The sequence below is a fragment of the Aethalodelphis obliquidens genome, unplaced genomic scaffold, assembly GCF_003676395.1.
Source record: "Aethalodelphis obliquidens isolate GAN/ISIS:26980383/991018 unplaced genomic scaffold, ASM367639v1 scaffold22, whole genome shotgun sequence".
Taxonomy (NCBI): domain Eukaryota; kingdom Metazoa; phylum Chordata; class Mammalia; order Artiodactyla; family Delphinidae; genus Aethalodelphis; species Aethalodelphis obliquidens.
This window is the reverse complement of record NW_020837966.1, coordinates 21690247-21714470: the sequence shown is the minus strand read 5'-3', so window position 1 is coordinate 21714470 and position 24224 is coordinate 21690247. Positions and strand designations below refer to the sequence as shown.

The window sequence follows — 24224 nt, the reverse complement described above, 5'->3', positions numbered from 1 at the left end:
CCTAGCTCTTCGAAGTCTGGTCTCTGGACCAGCAGCTCCATGCATCGCTTGGGAGCTTGGTAGAAATTCAGAGTCTCAGGCCTCACCCCAGACCTGCTAAATGAGAATCTGCATTTTAAGCAGATTCCCAGTTGCAGGCATATTAAAGTTTTACAAGTGTTGGACTGGATGGGTAGCAAAGTCCACTTAAACTCACAGGGATGCACAGAAAGCAGAGGGTCTGGCATTGGACCCCACAATTCGAGGCTAAGCGTTGCTACTTACAGCTTGTGTAATCTTCAAACAGAGAGCTTCCAAATACATGAGTTCACTTTTATGTGTCTTAGTTCCTTCATCTGTAAAAGACAGTAAAACAATAGTTACCTGCTGGGGTTGTTTTAAGGGTTGCAAAGTACTGGGTATAAGCAACGAGTACAATGCCTGGCACACCGGAAACTCTTTCAATCATTAAACCAACATTTACGGAATCTGAATCATGTGTGGGTCAGATATGTGCTGGGGGCTGTGAATGCCACAGGAAACAAACAAATAAAAGACCACACTTTCATGCAGCTTGCATTCTAGTGAGGGATTCTGGCAACAAAAAACATGTAAAAAATAGGGTCACACAGGGATATGTTCTGTGACATAAAGAGAATGACAGCAGAGCTATTACAGACAGAAAGTTTGGCAATCACCTTTAGAGGACAAAGCAAGTGAGTAAGATACTTTAATCAGTTATATTTGATTAGCACCCAGAGCTAAGTTCCAGGCACAGTGCTAAGCGTTTTACATGCATTCATGTTTCCAGAATCCTCCAGTTTGACCCTCTTACCAGAGAAATGGAGAACTTGCTTGAATAAGGGTATTCAATGGACAAACATTTAAGGTGAAAGTTTCATGGAAGATTTTTTGCCTCTGTTATCCAGTTACTGTAACAACTTTAATTTTTACTCCTGTTGGGATGCTGAAAACTTACTACTGCTCTTTAGCCTGACTCAAGGAACCTCTCAGAACCACCCACCCCAGCACTAGAGACGACAATTCTGTATACTCAGTAATATAATCTTTACATCTAGATATGTACTTGGGGACAGTAACATGGCAAAGTCCATAGGACTTATCTTTCCACCCATGGAAACTAAAAGACTCCTCACCTCTTTTTATAGAAATGGGTATGTTTAACTTAGTAACTTGGCTACATTCCAATTTATACTTTTACCGAAGAATGTCAGTCTGTGGGTTTAGTAGATATTTTTCTTCATTTCCTTCTGCTACACAAGAAACAGGCAAACAAATAACTGTTATGCGGTGTCAGTGGCATGAAATAGCTTTTATATTCCAACACAGATGGGGTATCTTAATAATGGGAAGATAATCTCACACTTTAAAGAGCTTTGTTATAAAAGATGCCATATAAAAAGGAAGTTATTATTCTTAGTTATAATATACCCTAAAAAAAGGATTTACCATCTAAATGGCTGCTGAAACGTAACTGCAGAATTGCTTATAATGCTACAATCAGTTGAGGCCAAATTCAAGAAAAACTCCATCCGGCATTCACACTGAGAAGACCCACATGTGCCTTTAATTTTTCTTTTTTTTAATTTCCTGGGCTTCCGGCCCAGAAATTGGATGGAAATTTTATTTAAACCTGCTCTTGTGTATCAACTTCTGGTAAATATCAGGTCTTCAGTTGACTCAAATTATGCTTTACATTTTGAGCAAAGGGAGGAAATAAAATGATGCATATCTCCTTATATACATATATTTATACACCTCTTACCTCTTCTGACTATGAAACTGTGCCTCACACGAAATGGTCATCATTACTCCTGCAAATTTAGGATGTCCTCCCTTCTGCTGCGACCATAGATTCGAAATTTCATTAAATTCCTTTCCAGCGCTAATCAGCTTTCACCAGCACAGGCAACGAACGTAATCTGAGCTTGGAAATGACTAATTATTCGGAGACGGCAGTGGGGGGTTCAGGTTTAGATTTCTCTCCCTCTAATTTAAAGCAACTTCTCTCCTGTCTTTTTCCCGTCATTTTGCTGCCTGGGGAAAGCTCCTCCTCCTTGATAAAAATGCTCTTTCCCTTCCCATTACATAGGGTCTATGTTTATGTATGTATTAGAAGGAAAATGCATTATGAGACATCGACTTGAAAATATTAAGAGAAGAGGCACTCCTGTGATGGATGTGGGCCTGGCAGTAATTGCACCTGCTAGGTGCAAGGCATGAGCGTAATTTGCATGGAAAGTTTTCTCAGTTCCTTCCAGAATACACCAGTTCTACCCAATAAAACATTCTGTCACACTCAGGGGGTTTGCCAACACATTGCCAGATTGCAAGCAAAAAGATTATTTACAGTAACCAATAACAACTGAAACGACCATAAACCACAGTTCTGTACCTGTTCTATTTTTTTCTTTTGCTAAGTAGAGAGACCTTAAGGAGCCCAAATTTACTGCAATTTAATTCTCACAGGAAAAAGCACATTATTTTTATTTATAGTAGTGAGCTCCATCTATCCTTGCCTCCCCTCTTTTGAAACATAAATAACCCCATCTTTTTTTTTTTTTAATCCAGCCATTACTTTGACAGGGAAGAACAGTTTTCCTGGTAAAGTGAGAGAGAGGATAAAAGTGGCCAAGAGCAGACAAAGTTACCCAGTGTATCCCAGGACCCTGCTGTGTGCTCAAGGGAAAAGGAGACATCACTGCCGAAACAGCTCTGGGGGAAACCCCGCCTCACTGGACCCTTTGAAGCAGTTGCTTTCCACCAGCAAGAAGGACTGGGGCCCTGCATGTAGGCTTCAGTGTAGGCAGCAGTGCTCTGCATCTTACTGACCTGGGTTTTCTACCTGTTATCTTTTAAGCCCCCTGAAGGAGAGTTTTCCAAAAGTTCAAATTCCATTCTGAGTTGCAGGGGACTAAACAGGAGCACTTATTCCTGGGAGAAATGAGCAAAAATGAGATAGAGGAGCCAAACAGCTATTTCCCTTAAAAGCCCTCTCAGGTCTTTTTCGCCCTGGCTGCTGCCCTTGATGAGCGGTTGTGTCCCTCTGACAGTAGGAATCAGAGAGAGGAAAGGAGAGAAGAGGGGAAACGGCTGGAAACGCTTAAGTCTAATTAAACAAACAGGAGTAGATTTTTTTTTTCTATAAAGAGAAAGTAAATTTATGCTACACTTTAAAAACAATGTCAAAGAGTTATAAATTTCAGTCCCAATTTCAGTTTTATTCACAAGGACTACTGTTAACAGTATCCTGGGTCATCCTTCTAGAAATGGTGAATGCATAAACATGCATTGCACATGTACATAAGCAAAAAACTGAAAATACTTTTCCTGAAACTTCTTCCTCCTAGTAATACCTCTTGAAGGTCATTTCATGGCAATACTAGTAGATGTACTTCCCTCTCTGTAGGTGGCTGCATTATATTCCATCCTGTCTCCACTATACTTTAATTAGCTGTTCTTTTAATTAGCAGGCTTTCATTCAAGCCTAGGTTGTCCAACCAAACACTGTCTTGTATGTATTTAAGACAATAAAGGCGATAAGATCTACCTTATAGGGTCCTTGTAAAAAGACAAAAAAAATTAGTGATTATTCTCATAACTAACTCATTTCAGCCTTAGGCAAGTTAATTTCCTCATCACTAAATCAGGGAGTAATAATAGACCCAGGGGTGTTCTGGGGACAATCAAGAACTAATTCACTTAAATTGCGCAATCCGCTACCTGGTACGTAGGCGGCCCTTAATAAATATAAGCTTTAATACTAAAATTGCCCATCTTTGCGCACTTGTGGGAGAGCAGCTGTAGGAGGCTTTCCTAGAAGTGGAACTCCTACCTTTAACCCGTGCTCCCCGGGGCCCGACTGTGCGCGCACAAGGCCACCCAGCGGTGATACGCTGACCGCCGCCCCCCTCTGGAACCGCGCCCAGGGCCCTGCGGAGGCCGAACGCACGTGGGCGCACGCTGCCTGAGCGCAGGGCGACGCGGGGTCCTGCCGGGCGCAAGGGCGCGGAAGCGCGGGTAGGCACGCGGGCGGCGCGAGGCGCGGGACCCCGTTGGCTGCTCCGCCGCGCTCCCCGCCCCTCCCGCCCGCCCCTCTCCCCTCCCGCCCGCCCCTCTCCCCTCTTTCCCGTGCCCGCGCCGGAGCGGCGGAAGCGCAGACACCGCTCGCTTGGCGCCAGCAGCGGCCACAGCAGCCTGGCGCGCAGCGGCGGCGGCGGCGGCTGGCAGGCGGGCGCCGCGGGCTCGGCCGGGAACGGCGCGGACCGGGAGGCTGCGGCGGCGGCGTCTCGCGCGGGCGCGCACGGCTGCCCAGCGAGCCCCGGCGAAAGGCGGCTGACCGGCCGGTGGAACTGGCACCTGGTGAGCTAGCTGCAGGGACAGGTAGGTTGGGCATGCCCGGCTCCTCTCGCCGGCCCGGGTACTGGGATGAGCCAAATGCTGGGGCAAACTTTCCGCCCTGGCTTCACGGCTCCTCAGCCCCAAAGTTTGTTTGCGGGGTAATACACTCGATGGGTCGAGAATAAAGGCTGCCTCTCCTGGCTCTTTTGCTTGGGGGAGATTATTTTCCTCCTTCTCGGTAGAGGATTGGTTTTCTGATGGGAAGACTCCGCATCCTCGGCACGAGCGTGGGGTAATGCGAGGTGGGTTCCCCTGGCTTGCCCTTATCTCAGCGGATTTGGCCAGGGAAAGTTGGGGGAAAAAAAAAAAGTTGTTCACTGTAAGGGTGCAGAGGAAGAATCCCAGGTCCATGGTGCAGAGGATGGAAATGAGATAATTTTTTGCCAGAAACCCCCTTCCTGGCCTCCAGCTCTAAGGAAGCCAGGGTGGGGGATGCCTCCGTTAGCCATCAAGTTTGCCGAGATGCATTTTCTTTCCACTTTCAAATCTGCAGTCTTGGATGGAATGCCCCGTTGCGTTTATTTGACAGGTTTTCTCTGATGGGCTGTGATCCAGTTTAATTGAGATCGGCCCCTGTTCTTGGCTGCTTCTCCGTTCTCTAAGGGGCCTTGCAAAGCTAACCAAGCAGGTACCAGAATGTTGAGAGGTCGAGATCAGAAAACCAGGAAGTGCCAACTGCACTTGGGGTGCACAGCACCTTGGGGGATTTTTTTTTCTTTTTCTTTTTGGTTTGTTTGAAATGAACAGCTTCTGGGCTCTGGTTGTGCAAAGCTCCGCACGGCTCGCCAGTCCTTGTGTCCTTTCCTGTATTGCATTTGCGTATTGATTTACAGCAGGGAGATGCACCCAGAGGAATGATTTAATAACAAACGGTGACCGGTATGGGGAGGAGAGGAAATCTCCGTTCTGAGCCGAAGGGAGGGGAACAGAGTTCTGGGAAAGGGGTGGCCAGCCTGTTCATCTCAAACCAAGATGTGGGGAAACGGAGCTAGAGAAAGCAACAGACAGGAGTTGTGTCATGTGCAGGAGGGAGGTCAGAAGCCCCAGCTCATACAGTGAGTAGGTAAATCTAGAAATAATTTTAAAATGATTAAGCAAGAATAACTGGAAAAAAAAAAGTAGGAATGCTGTATGTGCTGTGGTTTCTGTCTGCCCACATCTGTTTCCCATCTCCCCACAGAGATGAATATCACACCAGTTGAAAAAGAATTCTGATCTGTTAATAGATTAAAAACAGGAATTAATCAGAACAATGATTCAGAGCCCTTCAGAGATTGAAAGGAGTAATTGCCTTTGAAAGAGCTATTGCCTCTCAATATTGAAGTCAAATGTGTTACTTTTGCCTTGTTAACTGTGTTTACTAACAGTCATAGGACTTTGGCTGCTGTAACCTGGTATCTGTGTCTGTGGTTTTAACCCTTTGTGAACCACGGTACTAGGGAGGAAGTTGTCTGCCAGTTAATATTCATACCCATTTGAGCAACGTTAGCAAAATGCCTAATATGTGCCAGTTACTGAGTACAGTAAGATAGGTTCTTGTAAATGTTGTTCATAAAAGATGTCTGATTGGGTTCAGCCTCCTTAATGGAAAGACTGTGCCAATTATAAAAATAGTGGCTTCAGGAATTGCTGATCTTTGAATGCTTGCTTGAAGTCAGTTGAGAGTCAACATGTGGTTTGAGGACCCTGGGAAGGATCCATGTCCACCAGGGACATAGAGCAAATTGCTGCACATGTTTTTTTTTTTTTTTTTTTTTTTTACATGAAAGGTGAGGTTGAATCCATATGTGTGGCCCTCCTATCTAAAGATGGGATATCGGAGGCACTGAATGGCTAATTGATCTGCAGGGGAATAGATTCAGGCAGTGGCTGCCTCAGACAGTAACATTCAGCCCCATGTCCTATTTGCTATGTGGATGTCATTAAGGTCAGCCGGAAGACGTGAACGCATTAAGTTCATTTCTCCAGGAGAACTCTAATTTTTAAATATCCTTCACACCACAACTGGGTAGCCCAAGTGTTCCTTAAAATGGCAACAAAACATTTAATAGGACCAAAGTGCTGAGCAGTTTCAACTGGAGCAGAAGATTAGCTGCAGCCTTTCCGTTGCTGATTTATGTTCAATTTTATCACTGTCACATTTCATCTATGCCTAGTTATTACAAACTAATAGCCTCTTCACTCTGCTGGCGAAGTGTCTTTCTCTTTTGTAAGTTCCTAACTCCTTCTCATGCATTCAGTACACATCTTCCAGCTTTGTTTTAACTATGTAATTTAAGTGTCCAACTTGAAGTTCTCATTAACTCTTAATATGTTTTGTGCTGAAATAGTATATAAGTGCCCCTTTCAAACTGCCAAATCTGTGTATAGTTCACTATATTGTTGCAGTGCCACCAGAGAATCGTATGACTGGTTCAATGTTCTGTGTTTTCCAGTCACCAGTTAGTAAGTTGTTAGCAGTAAAATAATGTTAATTTTATACATTGGGAGATATTCAGATGGCAGGAGGATTTTATAGATGCTGTGCATGTTTGCTTGCCGTCTCTGATTCAATGATCCCCACCAGTCCATCTTTAATAAGGCTTCTGATCTTAGGGAGTTACTTTGTCTCTTTGAAGGTGGGCATCTCTGAAGTGCTCCCATGGTTTTAATAAGCATTTATTAATCATTTAATGCTGGTGGACTACTTCCTTTCTTATGCTTGATAATAATGCATTGGATAATACCCTGTTCGCAAAGATATTTGGCAGTAATTAGCATGTTGGAGCCACAGAGTATTTTAAGATAGAATATTGCTTTAAAATTGATGGGTTACAGATCTTAGTCTCAGATCTAATTTGCATAAAAAATTCAGAATCGGATCACATGTGCTAAATGGTTTTTGTAAAGGACACCCCCAAGTGTCCTCCCCCCCATTCCCCTTCCCCACCATGGCTTAGTCTATCTCCTAAACACTATGGAACATTCTTTTTGAAAACTTGCTGCACTAGAAATGTACTTTCTTGTCGAAACTTTGTATGCCAAGTTTCAATCCATAGTATGGTTTTATTTCCCCCCTTTTTATGTGCATGTTGTAAACAAGAAATAAGGCTTTGTAATAGAAGTGCTGGCAGAACTTTATTGCATCTCAAACAGCTCTGCTACTTGGAATGTAAATATTTGTAGAATCTTTACTGTGCAAGAAACTGCCTTGCAAAAAAGTGAGGAAAAAATGACTTTTATTAAGTAGGATAAGATAATTCACAAGGTATGCATGTTCCTTACTGCAGACATATTGACATTTTAAGAAATAGATTATATACGTTACAGCAATTCCACAGCACTGTCTTAGGTGCCTTTAGAACTCAGACTAAATTTTCTGTGTTCTAAAACAGAACAACTTTGTCCCATTTGCTTTTCTAAATCTCTTGATTTTTAATGCCTTTGAAATGTTAAAAGATGAGCTCTGTAATTCTAAAAGCAATTTGATTATATTTCTGATAAATAAGCCTGACAGTATACTATTTTTAATAGGAGAAAGAATTCTTGGGATCATTGCAGTACTTCAGAAAAATCTTATTTTGGGAACTAGTGCGACTCAGTTCTTGTGTCCTTTTGATTCTAACTCTGGAATATTTCTTCAGTTGGCCCACTTCCCTCCACGTCCACTCACATCATCCTACTCCAGGTCACCATCTTCTCTCCTGGGACAACTGCACTGGCTTCCCTGCCTCCTTTCTTACTTCTTTCCCCAAATCATTCTCTGCACAGCAGTCAGGGCAGTATTTTTCTTTCTTTCTTTCTTTCTTTTTTTTTTAATTTAGTTAAATTTAGTACTCCTCTCCTTCAAGCACTTAGGTAGCTTTCTGCTGCATTCAGAACTATTCAGTATTACCTACAGAGCGATGTAGGATTTAAACACTGCCTATCCCTCCAGCATCATCTCCTCCCATGCTTTTGGGAATAAGAACTTAGTAGGCTTTTTTTTTTTATGTCTGTGGTTTTGTTGACCTCCTTCCTACCTTAGGGCTTCTTCTGTTCCTTTGCCTGGTAGCTCCCCTTAGCCTTTACCCCCAAACACACAAAACATGCTTGTGTGTGTGCGTGCGTGCACGCACGCACACACAGAGGCACACATATTACAAATTCTGACTAGTGTTCATTGCTTCTTAGCTCACAGTTTAAATATCAGTTACTAAGAGAGGGCTCTCTTTCATATCCTTCCTCCTCTAAATTAGGGCACCTCTGTTACACTCTTTCTGTTCATGTCCTCCTTAACTTTCTGAAAATATTCCTCCTTATCATAACTTGGAACTATTTCCTTACCTGATTCCTTGTTGACTGTTCTGTAAGCCGTCTCGTAAGCAGTTACCACATCTGTTTTACTCGCTACTGCAAAGCAGCTCCTATCACAGTACCTGGCTCACAGTGGAGTTTGATCCACCCATGAGAATTGTGCTTTTGGGGGTGCTGAGTTTGAAGCATGTGACTGGGCACCCCTGTGATCAAAGATTCTGTCAGGAATGTCCCTGTTCAACAGAAGTCTGCAGCTGGCTTTCAAAGGGTTCTTTCTGTGGCTTCGCCCACAGTCTCTTAGATCTCTAGAATATCTGCTACTTCAGACTTATTTTGTCAAAATGGAATTGAGCATTTTTCTTCCCAGGCTGGTTCCAGTTTAGATGATCTCTTCTTTCTTTGATTCTCATTGTCTTCAAGGCAAGTGACACCAGTGGTCTTTAGCACCATCCTCTTCCTTTGTTCTGTAACCAGTCAACTGATTAAAAATACAAGACGTTTTATTTGGGTTATTATGCACCAGCTTAGGGTTCAAGTGCTTTATTCCCTTTACACTTCTTACCTAAATGCAGCAGATTAAGAAATGACCCTCCTCCCCACACTCCCTTTCTTGCTCCAGTCTTTCCAACACATGGTGCTATATTAATCCATCTTGTCATTGGACACCCACTGCCGAGAGAAAAACTGCCACTGATGCAGCCTGTCTACGTGAGACTTCTTCCCCTCATTTCCCTCCATATAGAGTGTTCCAACTACAGGTGCCGTCTTTAACTTCCCTTACAATTCAGTGTAACACTTATGGCTTCACGGTCCCTGCACCCATGGGTTCCACCCCAAGCCCCTCATTCCTGTCTCAGCTCGTGTCTGCCCTCAATTCACTGTTACTTCTGCCAGGAAAGCTCTTTACTTTTAATCCTACCATTTGCCCAGTGATACCCATCCATCTGTTCCTCCAAGAAGTCTTTACTCTCCCTCCTGGACTAGATTTGAGCCCCATGCTGTCTGCTCTCACCTGTGTTTTAAAATGTTCTTCTTTAGAGGGAGAATGGATTAGAGTTTAATTAACACTGTACATTAGTTTAATATCTGCCTTTCCTGATAGTCTGTGGGTGGAGTGGAACACACTTATTAGGATTTTGGTAAATATTTGTGGAATGAAAGGAAGATAGTCAGATTCTACTATAGTTATATTAGGGCATCTTTTTTTGGACTTCAAATTATTTTAGTGTATATTTAAAGAGTTTTATTTTATCTTGCACAGTTTCTGGGTGACAAGTCATTCATTGACAATAGATGAATATCTTGATATGGTCTGAATTTAGAAAATTCTCTGACAGACCTATGCCCTAGAAGAAGCATAAGCTAGGGACTTCCTTGCTGGTGCAGTGGTTAAGAATCCGCCTCCCAATGCAGGGGACACAGGTTCGAGCCCTGGTCCGGTAAGATCCCACATGCCGCAGAGCAACTAAGCCCATGCACCACAACTACTGAGCCTGTGCTCTAGAGCCCATGAGCCACAACTACTGAGCCTGTGTGCCACAACTACTGAAGCCCACGCACCTAGAGCCTGTGCTCTGCAAAGAAGAGTAGCCCCCGCTCGCCTCAACTAGAGAAAGCCCACGCACAGCAAGGAAGACACAACACAACCAAAAATTAAAAAAAAAAAAGCATAAGCTAAAAGGTTGCCAGTACCAAGGATTGGTCTTTGGTGTAATTGTTTTATTTTAGTGTGAGGGGGGTAATTTGGAATTCTCAAATTTCATTATTTTATTAGAGTAAAACATTGGCATAAGGAAGAAAGAACTAAATGACTGCATCACAACAAATCAAAAGCACTTCTTCCTAAAGGGTAACTAATTACTTAAAAATGGAGGAAAGCCTTATGGGCATTAAACAATCTCACCAATCATCCGTCAAACAGAAAGCCCCTCTTACAGTGCTGAATATACTCTACTTTTCTTTCACTGCTTCCCAATTAATGATCTTTCTAGAAACATGAACTGTCCTGTTGAAATCATGGAAATTCCTTGGCCCTTACAGGACTTTCTGAGTTACCTGTGGGAGTGAGTCTTGGTAACCTGCATTTTAAAACTTTTTGTTTTGAAATAATTATACTCACAGGAAGTTGCAAAGATAGTACAGAGTGCTGTATATCCTTCACCCAGCTTCCCCTGATGGTCACATTGCCTATAGCTGTTGTATGATTCCGGAACCAGGAAATTGATCCTGGTGCATTACTCTTAACTAGACAACAGATCTTATTCTGATGTCACAATGTTTTTAGCCTGATTGCAAGAATATGTGTATACCTCTATGCCGTTTTATCCCATATATAGATTCATGTATCTAGAATTTTAATTTAAAGAACAACTATCCTGAGAGCTACAGTTTCCATGTAGTCATACACTGATGTAATATTTTTGCAAGTATCTTTGAGGTTTCAAAAGTTCCACTTCCATAGACCTTTTTCCATGCAAATATTTGTCTTCTTAAATATCATGAAATTCTTTACCTTGGAGTTGCCTGTATGTAAAAGTTGCTATGGAAATGGAAATCTTGGCATTTTATAAACCAGGATGTGACATTTGGGTTGTTCTCTGCGGTCATCAGTTTGGGAATCTGTGTTGACTTTCCATACTACTTTTAAAGAGTTCTGCAGGTAAGAATGTTTGTTTATCAGTGTAATCAGACTTGGACAGTATTTTTATGCCACCAGGACAAAGACCCAGCTGAATACTTTCTTGTAGTTTCTAACTGAATCAGAGTCCATTATTATTTCTTACATAGAAATAGTTACTCTTTAAAATAACTTAACACATTGCAGTAGTCGGTAATGACCCTTTTCAGGCAATTAAAATCAACCCGAACAATGTAGCTAGTGATCTAATCTGATGGCTGCTACTCAGTTGGGCTGGCTGCTTCTGTGAATGTAAAGCAGCAGAAAGTTGCTGATTACCATTCCTTGTTACTAATTCTGATGAATATTCTGAAGGCTCTGGAATACAGATAAGGCACAGTTGTACCAAAGTCGGGTGCATGCAACAGTAGACAGTACCTCCCTTACCTCTATCCATCCCCTATACTTACAAAGGCATTTACATTTGTATATATTAGACAGTTTGTCATTTTTCTCAACTATTCTTAGTGACCCTTTACTAGGACTTTTTATTTTTGCCAAGTAAAACCAACTAAGAACTGGGTATATCTGTGCAATTTGGAAATTTGAGCCTTGTGTGTCAAAGATTTTCTCTTTCTCACTTTTTCATACCATTAAATGAAATGTTTCTCATATGCAATGGAAAGATATAATGTTTATATTTAGTACTAATTTACTGAACTGTTATGGTGAGACCACCATGTAAAGAAGCCCAGACAAGCCTTCCCTAATATTAAGCAGTAATTGCCCCTGTGGAGTTGGTTCTCTAGTATTTAGTAGAAATATGTTTTTAAAAATAACAAAAGGGTGTCAATATATGCGTTTTGTTATGTCATGAAACAAACCACATATTCTGTGAAGATGCTTATATGTGGAGGGCATATTTCCATATAATGCGAAATGCTAGACTTATAGGCATTATTTCTTTTTAATCTAGTAGGGTCTTAATTGTCTGTTGCTGTAAATGGTTTTGCATTACGACTTGCTTGGAAATATCTTTTGTCATTTTCCTAGAAATTTCTTAATGGGGTTTTCCTCCTGAATCTTGATTTTTTAAAAAATTCTTACATCTGTTTATTAATAATCTGATTATTTCTTTGTCATTCTTCTCACCCACTTTGATCCTCCCCACACACAGATTACCCAAGACATAGATTAGAATATGGAATAGATTAATACCAAATCATAAATTCATAGGGTAAGAAATACATCCATTTTGTATGCTTTCAAGGCAAAGAGAATAAAATCAAATATGGGGAGGTGTTTGCACTTTTATATAGGATTAAATGCCCGTGTATTTAAAGTTAGTTTCTTCTTCCTCCTCCTCTTTTTCATCTCTTCTCCTTCTCTTCTTTTCCTTAGTTTTCTTTCTTGCTTTAGGGTCATATTTTTGAATTGACTCTTCTGTACTGACCCCTAGTGGGTAAATGTTTTCAGTTGTCTCTAATTGAAAATATTACATGTATTTGTTTGCAGGTGTTCCACCCCGAACACCCAGGGATGGGAAAGGCAAGTCTAAAATATATCAAGTTTGACCATCAGAGAAAAATAACCTTAGAAAAAGATAAAGCACACATCAGCCCTGTGGGAGACTGTTTGCAAAGATGGCTGCAATAATACTGTCCTTGGTACTCTGCACAGTGATGTGCTCTTTCTTTGCTTTAAGCAATGAACCTATTTCCCTTCCCTTTGAATCTGGGCTAGCCTATGGAATTTGAGCTATAAAATGTGGACAAAGTGAAGTGACATGATTGTGAATGCCGAGCCTCAGCCTCAAGACACTGAGATTCCATTGTTGCCCTCTTCCTGAGACCACCATGTAAAGAAGCCCAGACAAGGCTTTTTGACAGGAGAGGCCAGGTAAAGACAGTGTCAATAGCCAGAATTGGTAGTCAGTCATGTCAGTGATCAATTAAGTCGTCAGAAGATTAAGATAACGTGAGTGACCCCAGGCAGAACTTGCAAACAAATTGCTCAGCTGAGCTCAGGTCAAATGCATAATCAGCAGCAAATAAATATGGTTAAGTGGTTCAATTCGGGGGTAATTTTTGCAGCAGTCACACATTCGAATTTAAAAAGCATATTTTTAAAAATGTAGATAAATATTTTAAAAATGTGGGGTCTTATCTCTTATTTGTTATTTTATAAATGTTTTAGTTAGCTTTTCTTGGGTAACAAATGATCTGAAAATCTCAGGGACTTCTAACAACAGATTTTCCTCACCTGTATTACCTGTGAGCTGAGGCTTGACTCTGGGACAGCCTGGCTCCCTTCCATGCTGTGGACTGACTGTGCACCTGCCCTACGTGACTTTTCATCCTGGCGTCCAGGTTGAAGGCACAGCCATGTAGTAGATACTGTAGTGCTCCATGCAGGCCCACCAGTTTAGGGCCAACATATCTACCCACGTCTGCTTGGAATATCAGCTGCTGGTGGCCCACTGGTTCATCCGTCACCTGGGAATTTCCTTTTGTGCAGGGAACTGTCTCAAGCCAAGGCTGTGCCTTTTCTTGGGTGATGGCTCATGCCAGCGACTGGCTGATACAGGGGCAACAAAACCTGGTCCCCTGGTCTAAATTTAGGACAACTCTGGAGGGTCATCCCAGCCCCAAAAGCCCTTTAGGACCAACTGATGCCCCCATTGCAACTACTTTAAGTTTCACAGTCCCCTCTGCCTGTTCTTGCTTTGTCTATTACTTCCTTAAACCTGTTTTTTTCAAGAGCATTTCTGCATAAACCTTCTTCGTCTCAGATTTTGTTTCTAGTGAATCCAAGTTAAGAAAGGCCCTTATCTGGGACACATTCTCATGGCAGGGGGTGGAAACCCAAGAGGCTTAGCTGAACTGTGCAGTTGCTTAAAACTTTGGCTAGAACTGGTCATATATCAGGTTTTCTAACATTTCATTGGCCAGAAGTCACTGTAAGACCAGTAAAAAAGGTAAAGGTAAGTGAATGTTTACAAAGAACAGTATAATCTACCATAGTCTACCTTATATACACAAAATATACTTTTAGTCACATGTACACAAATTATGCTCACTCTCTCCACAAGAACTATACCCCAAAAGTCTTACCTAATCATGTCATCAGGCTGGAAGTCCAAGATTTTATTAAGGTCCCAGTATCTTATGAGACGGAACCAAACCAGTACTAGCACATTATAGTTTCTGCTGGGTCCTGGCATATGGCTCATACCTTGATATGCTACTGAAAAACTGCATGCCCAAGACAATGGGCAGAAAGGTATTCTACATATAGGCCTGGGGGTGAAGAAGGAATATTTGTGAATAAGAATACAATTTACCTATATGATTTAGCTACTGCCACAGCGATTCTACATAAGAAGCAACCGGAAAATTTCAGTAGCATCAAAGAAGAGGAATTTATCTAGTTCTCGCTACTGTGGATTGGCTGGGGTAGCTCTGCTGAACTCAGCTGGGCTTGCTCATGTTTTTATGGGTGAGCTGAGAGTTGGCAGATCTTGACTGGGCTTGGCTGGGGTGCTTTGCTCAAGCTGCAGGTCTGGCTGGCTCAGGTATTTCCACATGCTATTTTGGGGTGCAAGCTAAAGGAAGCTCTGTGGTAGAAAGTATGCTTATGCCAATTGCATGGGTGCAAAAGGTAAGTGGAAACATACAAGGTCTGTTTTGATCTTGGCTCGCCACTAGCGTGCTATCACTTCTGTAGTGTTCTGTGGGCCATCACAAGAAACATGGCCAAACTCAAATTCAAGGGAGGGGAATTATCCTCTGCCCCTTAAGTGGGAGGAACTGTAAAGTCACATGGCCAAGGGCGTAGGCACAGGAAGGGGTGGAGAATTGGGGCCAGTAATGCAATCTGCCATACCACCAAATCTCATATCCATTAAGCACTGTAAATTCCCTCTAGATTTCAGTTGCTTTTCAGATAAGAAACAGGAAATGTAAATGTCACTTTATTGCCCATGAATGAATTATAACTCTCTAATTGCTGCCTAAGTGGAGGAGTCCTGTATAAGGCCCAGGAAAACAGAGATAGAAAATATGAAAGCTCTCAGGGAACGTACAGTTGAATGGCAAGAACTGACATGTATTTAGAAACCTAGTGAACAGTATTATGAAATTGTGCCTAGTCATAATGCCTATGCTTCTTAATCCAGGCAAACTTCGTTTACCACTTCCTAGTTTGTGCCCTTGGCTACGTTAATTGACTCTCTGCAGTCTAGTTTCTTCATCTGTAAAGCTGGAATATTGGCTCCAGCTGTGTAGATTTGTTGTAATAAATACAGGAGGTAAGGACCTTAGGAGATACGTGAGGCCCTTAGGAAAACTCAGTAGTTTTGCTACCTTTTGATGTTTGTGTTTGTATTAGTGTTGGTGTCCATATTATTCACTATTTGCATTTTATAGTATATATATGCGTAGAATAATGGAGATGTGGTTTATGCTAAACGACAAGAGAGTTGAGAAGGAAAGGAAACTGAGGTGACTATCAAGTAGAATAATCAGGGAGGGCTTCCTGTCAATCTAGGACTAGGCTGAATCCTCAATGCATGGAAGGCTGGAAGTCAAAGCACACGCTGTTTGGTTGGTACGAGCTGCCCTGGCAAGTTCTTGAAGTGAGGGGGCTATGTTCTACTTTGGTGGGAATAGGACTGAGTTGACGCCCTGCATTCAATTTGTGCTTTTCCTGGAGTTTCTTTTCTGTTCTTTACGGAGGAGAAGGGCCGAAAAAGGGCCATTCCAGGGCGCGGCGCTGGGCTTGCCACATTTGGGAGCGCCGCCCTGCCGTTGGGCTGATGGAGGCCGCAGCACAGCTAGGGTTGCATCAGTTTTCCTGTTTGCACTATTTCTTTTTGTGACCAGGGCCCCGTCTTAAGTATTTCCAATTGAGAAACGAAACCTCCGGAAACCGAAACTTAACTAGCCGCTCTCGCTTCTGTAATTACGCTTGCTGACCGCCCCCCCTGCAACCGTCCAACCAATCAGACGGCGACTAGCGTCTCTGTTCAAAAGTCAACCAATCAGTACTCCCCACCCCTGGAAAGCCCCGCAGAACTTCCCGAACTTGTTTGTACCTGTCTATAAAAGAGCTGTACTAAACTCCACCAGGACCTTTTAGCGTCACCGGCAACGAGTGCGCGGAGGTCCAGGTTCGAACCTGCAATAAATGACCCTTGCCGTTTGGCTTTGACTCTCGACTCTGGTGGTCTTGTGGAGGGGCCTCGCGACCTTGGGCATTTCAGAACCAGTGAGTCATTTCCTTGCTTGTTGTAGTTGAGAGCTTGTTAAGGGGCTACTTGGCAGATTGTAAGTTGTAACAGTAGAAGACGTTGCTTTGGGCGGAGTGTCAGATATTAGCGCGTGGAGGTAGATTGGAGGCGGTGTCCTGTTGTCATTCTCAGATATTAGGAGACCAAGGAGGGGGTGGATCTAGGTAAAATCTCTCTGTAAATATCTTTAATGTTTTTGTCCAAAAATCCTTATAAAGCTTAGCATGTTGGAATCTGTGTTACTAGTGAGGCCAAAAAGATTCATAGAATGCTTTAGATCAAATAACAGGTTAATGACCTAACCAGAAATGGAATCCATATTGTCCCATGTCTGGAAGCAACGCATTTTTCACTCCAGAACAGCCTCCACTTTTTTTTTTTTTGCGGTACGCGGGCCTCTCACTGTTGTGGCCTCTCCCGTTGCGGAGCACAGGCTCCAGACGCGCAGGCTCAGCGGCCATGGCTCACGGGCCCAGCCGCTCCACTGCATGTGGGATCTTCCTGGACCGGGGCACGAACCCGTGTCCCCTGCATCGGCAGGTGGACTCCCAACCACAGCGCCACCAGGGAAGCCCCAGCCTCGACTTTTGAGAAAAAAATTTATATGACTGTAAATGGGAGCTATTGACTTGTCTTCCATGGTGATTGTGAGTGAACTTTTCTACTCATCTCAGACCCCAAGGGACCCATTTGTCTCTCAATGTAAGATTTCATCTCTAGGACTAAAATTGAGTTTACTTTTCAGGACCTCTTTCAGCTTCCCATCCCAGCTTAAACCTGTCTCTTCCCTTCTTTGCAAGGCGGTCCGCCCTCTGCTCTTTTGGTCATGGAGTCTTTGATTGGCTCATTTTCCTTCTCCCTCATATGAATCATTTATTTTTTGCCTCTTTTTCTGTTCATTGTAAAGAGAGGAACACAGAATCTAACAAAAAGTTTCATCCACCACTGGTCCTTTCCTTTCCATTTTTCCGTATTAATATCTGGAATCCTCTTAATGGTTTTCTTTACTCCTGTCAAAATCATATGCATGTTTTAAAAAATTCAGTTTAACGACTCTCTTTTCTCTCTCTCTTTAGCTCAGTTAGCTTTATCTAAAGGTCTAAACCTATTTATGTTGTTTGCTTTATTACTGATTAGAAACTGTTGGTAATTATTTACCCCTCCCCAGGAGAGGATGATTTTTTTCCTGCCCCATCGTTGATTGGCAGGCTTGGTCCCTTGACTTACTTTGGCCAATGGAATGTGAACACTTCACATTTAGTTACTTCCTGCAGGGGCTCTGGGAGCCAGTACATGGTTCTGTGTGTCCTCATCTGCTTCTGCCGCCATAGAAGCCCATGTTAAGATGGAGTTTCTGTGAGCCTGGAGCCTGAGTGACCGCCATGTGCAGAGCGCTCTGTTGACCTGCAGTAGACATCATATATGAGCATGAGATAAACTTCATTGTCACCATCTACAGAGAGTTTCAAGTTATTGGTTGGTACAGCATAACCTGCCTTACGCTGGTCAATATACAACATCTACTTGGATGTTTCAGAGCCCTTCAACCTCAATATGTGTAGAGCTGACCTCTTCAGCATCCTGGCCAGAGTTACTTTTCTACCAGTGTTCTCCACTGTCCCCACAAGAAAGCAACACCAGAATTGAATCACTTGCTCAACCCATAAACCTGGGATTTCCTGCTGACTTCTTCCCCTTTTTGAGCCCATATTGAATTAGCAACAAGTCTTGTCTTTCCTACATCCAAAATATCTGCTGAAACTGCCCAGTTCTCTCCACCTTTAAAGCCAACAGTTTCAATTAAACAACCATCATCATTTTTCCCAGTTATTACAAAAACATCCAGCCTGGTTTCTCCTGTCTTCAGTATCTATTCTTGACTATTTTGATTCTATTTCCACACTGCAGCAAGTGTTTTAAATATGCAACCCTGTTGAAATGCTTACCAAAACTTTAGTAACTTTCAGTTGACCTTAAGGTAAAGTCCAGGTTACTTGACCTGGCTCCTAAGGACTGTGTGATCTCTCCCCTTCCTGCCCTCACTGGCCTTACTCCGGGGAGCTCCTCCCTGTGCTTTCTGATGCTAGCGATGACGGACATCTTCCGTTTCTTGAGCAGGCCTTTGCGTATGCTGTGGCCACTGGCTGGGGTACGCTTCCCCACCCCCATTGCTTCTGCCCCATCCCCGCACATACATTCATACACACTCACCCAGCAGCCATTGCCTGGCTCACTCCTGTGCCTCCTTCAAGTTTCAAAGTAAACAGCACTTCCTGACCAGATGACAGTCTTTTGCTCTACCTTCTGTATCTCTCATTATTCTTCCTGAGTGTCTGTTTTCCAGACTGAGTAGTTTGAGGGAAAGGAATGTGTCTTTCTCGGCCCCTCCTGTCGTACCCCCCAATGCCTGGCAGAGAGTAGGCTCTCAAAAATCTCGAGCCAGTTAGATGAAATACACAAATAACCTGCAAACCACTCATGAGCCTTCCCTGTTTGAATGCTTCTAACTCTTTGTATAGTTGAGATTTTTCAGCACCATTTAATGTGGAATAATTATGTACTAAGTGCTATGCTAACCACTTCATTTAATCTTTACAACAAATGACCACCGTAGCTACCTTTCTGATGATGCTTATCATATTGCTTCAACATAGTTATTTCTAGATTTAGAAAAAAATCTCCACATCTATATTTTAACTCTTTGTTACGATAGCATTTGGTATACTGTATTATAATTAACTTTATATCTCTTTATGCTATAAAATGTTCTACCTGTTGGTCACCTGTTCCTGGCATACAACCTGTATCTTCGTAGGCATTCCATATTCATTTGATGAATTACTAATCATGCTTAAACTCACATTAAATTGTTGATATTACTGTGGTTAATTTTTTCTCTGTGCCTTACAACTAGAGATGCCTCACTGGAAGGAAATATTTGTTCATTGATTCTTTTGTAGAATTAATAGGAATTCCTTACAGTATTAAGGAAGGTAGTGTAACTATGGAAATGACCTGGCACTGAATTCAACTATAAATGTATCGGTTACTTTTTGCAGGGTGACAAGCCATCCCCGAATTTAGTGGTTTAAAACATTCATTTTATCATTCACAATTGTGTGAGCGGGTTAGGAATTCGAACAGGGCTCTTCGGGGATAGCGCATCTCTAATCCATGCGGTGTTGGCTGGGGTGACTTGGCTGGGCCTGGGAAGTCTGAGATAACTTCACTCACAAGCTTGGTGCGTCAGCTGGGGTAACTGGAGTGACTGGGACCTGAGTGGGTTGCTGTTTCTCACCTGTCATCATTCAGTAACCTAGGCTTACTTTACTTTCCACAAGAGTGAAAGTGGAAGCCTCTTAAGCTCTAAGCTCAGGACTGGCGGAGCGTCCCCTCTACTGCATTCTGTTGAGTAAAGCATGTCACAAGGCCAGTCCAGAATCAAGAGTAGGGGAAACACTTGATTGGAAGAAGCAGCGTGGTGCACAGCATTAAGAGGAATTGTTGACTGCCATGTTTACAGACAATCTGCCACTCTAAGGGAACTTTTTATCTTCTAAATATTCTTCTAGAAGTTTCCAAGATACTCTTAATTGGTATGGGGAATAGAAAGTCTATTCTGTTAAATTCAATGTCTTGTGATTTACTAAAAGTTAATATTTTTTTTGTAAAACCTGAAGTCATTTCTAAAACTCCTAAAGGACTTATCCATTCTATTTCCCTCATTATTACCACATTTATTTTTAATATTGCTAGAAGTGTCTAATTTTTAATGATTAAGAACAATAAACAGAAATTAATCCTGATGAGTGAATTAGAATGAAAAGTGTCACCTGCAAAGATGGCTTTGAACATTGTAAGCTTGTTTTAAGTATGTTGTGATGATACTTGTTTGGTTTTAAAATTTACATATGCAAAGTACAAATCCCTGAAAAAGAAACTTCCAAGTCCACAGTAATGCAAGTTTGCAAGAAGTTTTCTTCTTCTATGAGTGCTGCTCTAACTTTATCTGTTTTTAAAAATAAAAGTGCTGATCAATGTCATGAATAATTAAGTGAAAGGAGTTGTGGGATTTGGGGCTGTTTTCTTTTTAGTAATTGTAAATTCCATTTCACAAAGCCACAGCTCAGTGGCTAGGATGAAAAAAGTCTGGGTTTCCCTTATTCATTAAAAAAAATCTCCCCGATAAAATGGAGTTCTAGAAAGATTTTTGCTTAGAGTATAGAGATTTTTCACATACGATATTAAATCATGTGAAGAGGTTTATATGTCTAATGAAATCATTCTTCCAAAGATAATGATAAAGTTTCTCTCTGAAATGGTTAGAAAGGGTGGTTTTCTGGTACAGGACCAAACCTAGTATAAGTCTGATTGATAGAAGCTTGTATACAATCAATCTGCATCGATAGATTCCTGTGTTGGACCTCTGAACTGATAAGATGGTGAATGGAGACCTCTTACCCTTTTCATTACTTTGTCGCCTTAGAGTTCTATGTAAATGGAATGGATGGTGTATTTAAATTGACTGTTCTCCTGCCAGTGTACCCAGGGGTACGGGAGGGACCTCACTTCCAGGGCAACATTGGTCATGCTTCCCTTGAAGGGAAAAGGATTAATTCTGGGTCCGTTAGGCACATGTTGATGCCATGTTGGAGACATTGGAACTCTGCCTCAAAAACAGTAATACCTCCTGGTGACAGAATTATACCCTTTCCAACTGGAAAGACCCTTGGTGCTCAAGTCCATTGCCTTTTTAATTTTGCATTCATTGATTTGCCCAGGGAATGGGAGCCATTGATTTCAGTGTTGGTGATACATTGTGGGGTTTTTTGTTTTTGTTTTCCATACGTTGTTTAAAACTTTTCTGAAATAGGAGATGCTATTTGGAATATGTAACTAGAGTACTGTGATTTTAATTTAAGTGCAAACACTGTTGGAACTGCCCACTGCAAACAGCCCTGTAGCCTAGCACACCCACATAGAGTGCAGTAGGATATTTCTAACAAACTGGACGCTTACAGTCTATTGAGAGGCTTCCTATGCTAATTGGCGCACCCTCATCTCTCACTGGGCATGTAGCGAGGAGAATAAAATCTTCCCCTTGGAGTTTCATCTCTTCTCTTCCATGTTCCCTTGGTCTTTTCTCTCTCTGTCTTACAAAGTGCCGTGTCTCCTTCTCCTCTAGAGAGTGAATTGTCAGTCACTCTGTTCACGTTACTCCACTTTACTGTGGCTTGGTGGTGGAAGGGGGTCAGGAGAAGATATATATGTATATATATATATTTGATAATTTTATAACAATTTTTAAGTCAGTGACACAGCTTACTCTCTAGGGCTTCCTCTTAGCAGATGCTCAAATAACAGAGGCTGCAGCTAATATTGATCCTGTTCTCAAAACAATACCAACCAGTGAACAGGAACAAAGCCCTGTATATATTTATTTAAAAAAAAAAGAAAAAAATCAAAATGTGTGTATGTGTATGTATATACACACACATATATGTGGCCTTTAAAGTTAAACTGAGCTTGTTTTCTCATCTATAAAATCAACTTTTCAACATTAAAAGTAATACATTTTCCAGCACAGAGATACTCAGTCATTGGTACTTGTAATTACTCTGCTAAAATAGCAATCGTATTTTCTTAGCGTTAATGAGAATATTTTCTCTTCCTGTGAGCACATAGACTTTATAACACCTTTAGGAATTCTGGACTAGTATGTTATATTTTTGGAAGTTTAAAGTCACATGTAGTAATCTTCTCTCAACCTTACAAGTCTCTCCATTGTTCTTTGATGTTCAGTAACAAATCACCTTTGCACCAGAAGTTGTTACAAAAAAGAAGAGAAAATGGAGTTTCTATTCTTTCAACCACTTACATGCATTGAAATTTGAGAGAGAGAGAGATGATTCAGTAGGATCTGAGGAGAAGGTATCACAACGCTAATGTATTATGTATGTCAAACCACATAAAAGTCATTAATTAGCCACAATGCATTTTAGACTCTGTGTCATAAATTGTTCTCCAGTGAAAACAGATTTGCCAAGCTATAAAACTCTCAGTTAGTTTTCCAGTCAGAATTTGTGCAACATCTTCTAAAAACAAAATTCAACATCTAATAATAAATGTTAGACTTGAGTCAGTTTGCATATTCATTTACATTTTAGGAAGCTAAGGTTATTTTAAAGCTATATTTGTACCTAAAACCTACTAGCCACTCAGTGGCTGCTAGTTTTATGAAGTGATTAAAGGTAACAATTGTTGACTTAGTAAATTGTGCATATTTTGTTCTGTAACCTTACTAGAAAAAGAGATTTCCTAGAGAGAATGTATGATCAGTGAGACGTATAGACCCAGAGTTTTGTTTAAGCTTTTTAAAAGATAAGTTTATTAAGAACACTAGAAGTGAATCTTCAGTTAGGTGTGACCCACAATCATTTGCTGTGAAGAAAATTCCTATTAAGAACCTGTGCTTTGGGCTTCCCTGGTGGCGCAGTACTTAAGAATGCGCCTGCCACAGCAGGAGACACGGGTTCGGAGCCCTGGTCTGGGAAGATCCCTTGTGCTGCGGAGCAACTAAGCCCGTGAGCCACAGCTGCTGAGCCTGCGCTCTAGAGCCCATGAGCCACAACTACTGAGCCCTCGTGCCACAACTACTGAAGCCTGCGCGCCTAGAGCCCATGTTGTGCAATAAGAGAAGCCACCGCAATGAGAAGCCAGCATACCGTAACGAAGAGTAGCCCCCGCTCACTGCAACTAGAGAAAGCCTGCACACAGGAACAAAGACCCAACGCTGCCAAAAATAAATTAAAATTTATTTAAAAACAAAAAAAAAAAGAATCTGTGCTTTTACCCTCATTTTTGTTCAGGGAAACAGTGACCCAGAATGTCAGCCTCATAGCCAAGGCCCGTGGGGCAGCCACATCCTGAAGTCTGAGGGCTGAGAGAAAATGTGTGTTACTTTCTTTAAGAATTACTAGATATAATTTGTATATGTTTCATTTTGTTTTTCTTTTTTGCCAAGTGATGCATTTTGGAGTAGATGTATTTTTCAACCAGTTCTCAGTTCTAGGTTAAAATGAATCAACAAATCTTTTCATGTTTCATGTGGAAATCAGTAATCATTGACAGGAGGTTTCTTCCTATTGCCCTCCTGTACACTGCTGAGCTTCTAGAACATGCGCCCTACACCTGCCCCACTTGATTTCTTGTCCTCTCCTGGTTTGTATGGCTTTCCTGTCTGCCTTCTGATCTCACCCCTATACAAGTGGCATTTCTGCAGTCACAGGCAGCTTCTTAGGTCAAGATCAGTGGTTCTGTGTCAGTCCTTGTTTCCAGGCTCTCAATGCTATTTGCTGCCTATCTTTGCCATCACTTTACCTCTTTTGACTTTCATACCACTGAACTTTTGGTGTTCTTTTATTTGTCTGCTGTCGGGCTGATTTTTATCCTTCATTCCCTTGCTCATTGTAGATGTTATCTGAGCTTCAGTCCTTGACTGTCTTTTCTTTTTTCCCCATCTTTCTTCCATTAGAGAGTCCTTCCATCCTCTCTATAACTCTGTTATTCCTGCGTCCTGATTATGTATTGTCAGTCCCAGTTTGCCAACCGCTGTCCACCATTTCGATTTGAATGTCTTAG

At 41.8% G+C, this 24224-nt stretch overlaps 1 protein-coding gene across 5 annotated transcripts in view; it reads left to right on the top strand.

The window, feature by feature from the left end:
* The first annotated feature begins 4073 nt into the window (after window positions 1-4073).
* CNTN3 (contactin 3) overlaps window positions 4074-24224 on the top strand; it is a 323859-nt gene continuing 303708 nt past the window's right edge. Inside the window, exon 1 of one of the 5 annotated variants that reach the window (XM_027121415.1) lies at window positions 4074-4383. The gene's annotated coding sequence lies outside the window, so the exon portion shown is untranslated. The remainder of the gene's footprint in view (window positions 4384-24224) is intronic. The other 4 variants (XR_003435889.1, XM_027121414.1, XM_027121412.1 and 1 more) reach the window with 4 other exon arrangements.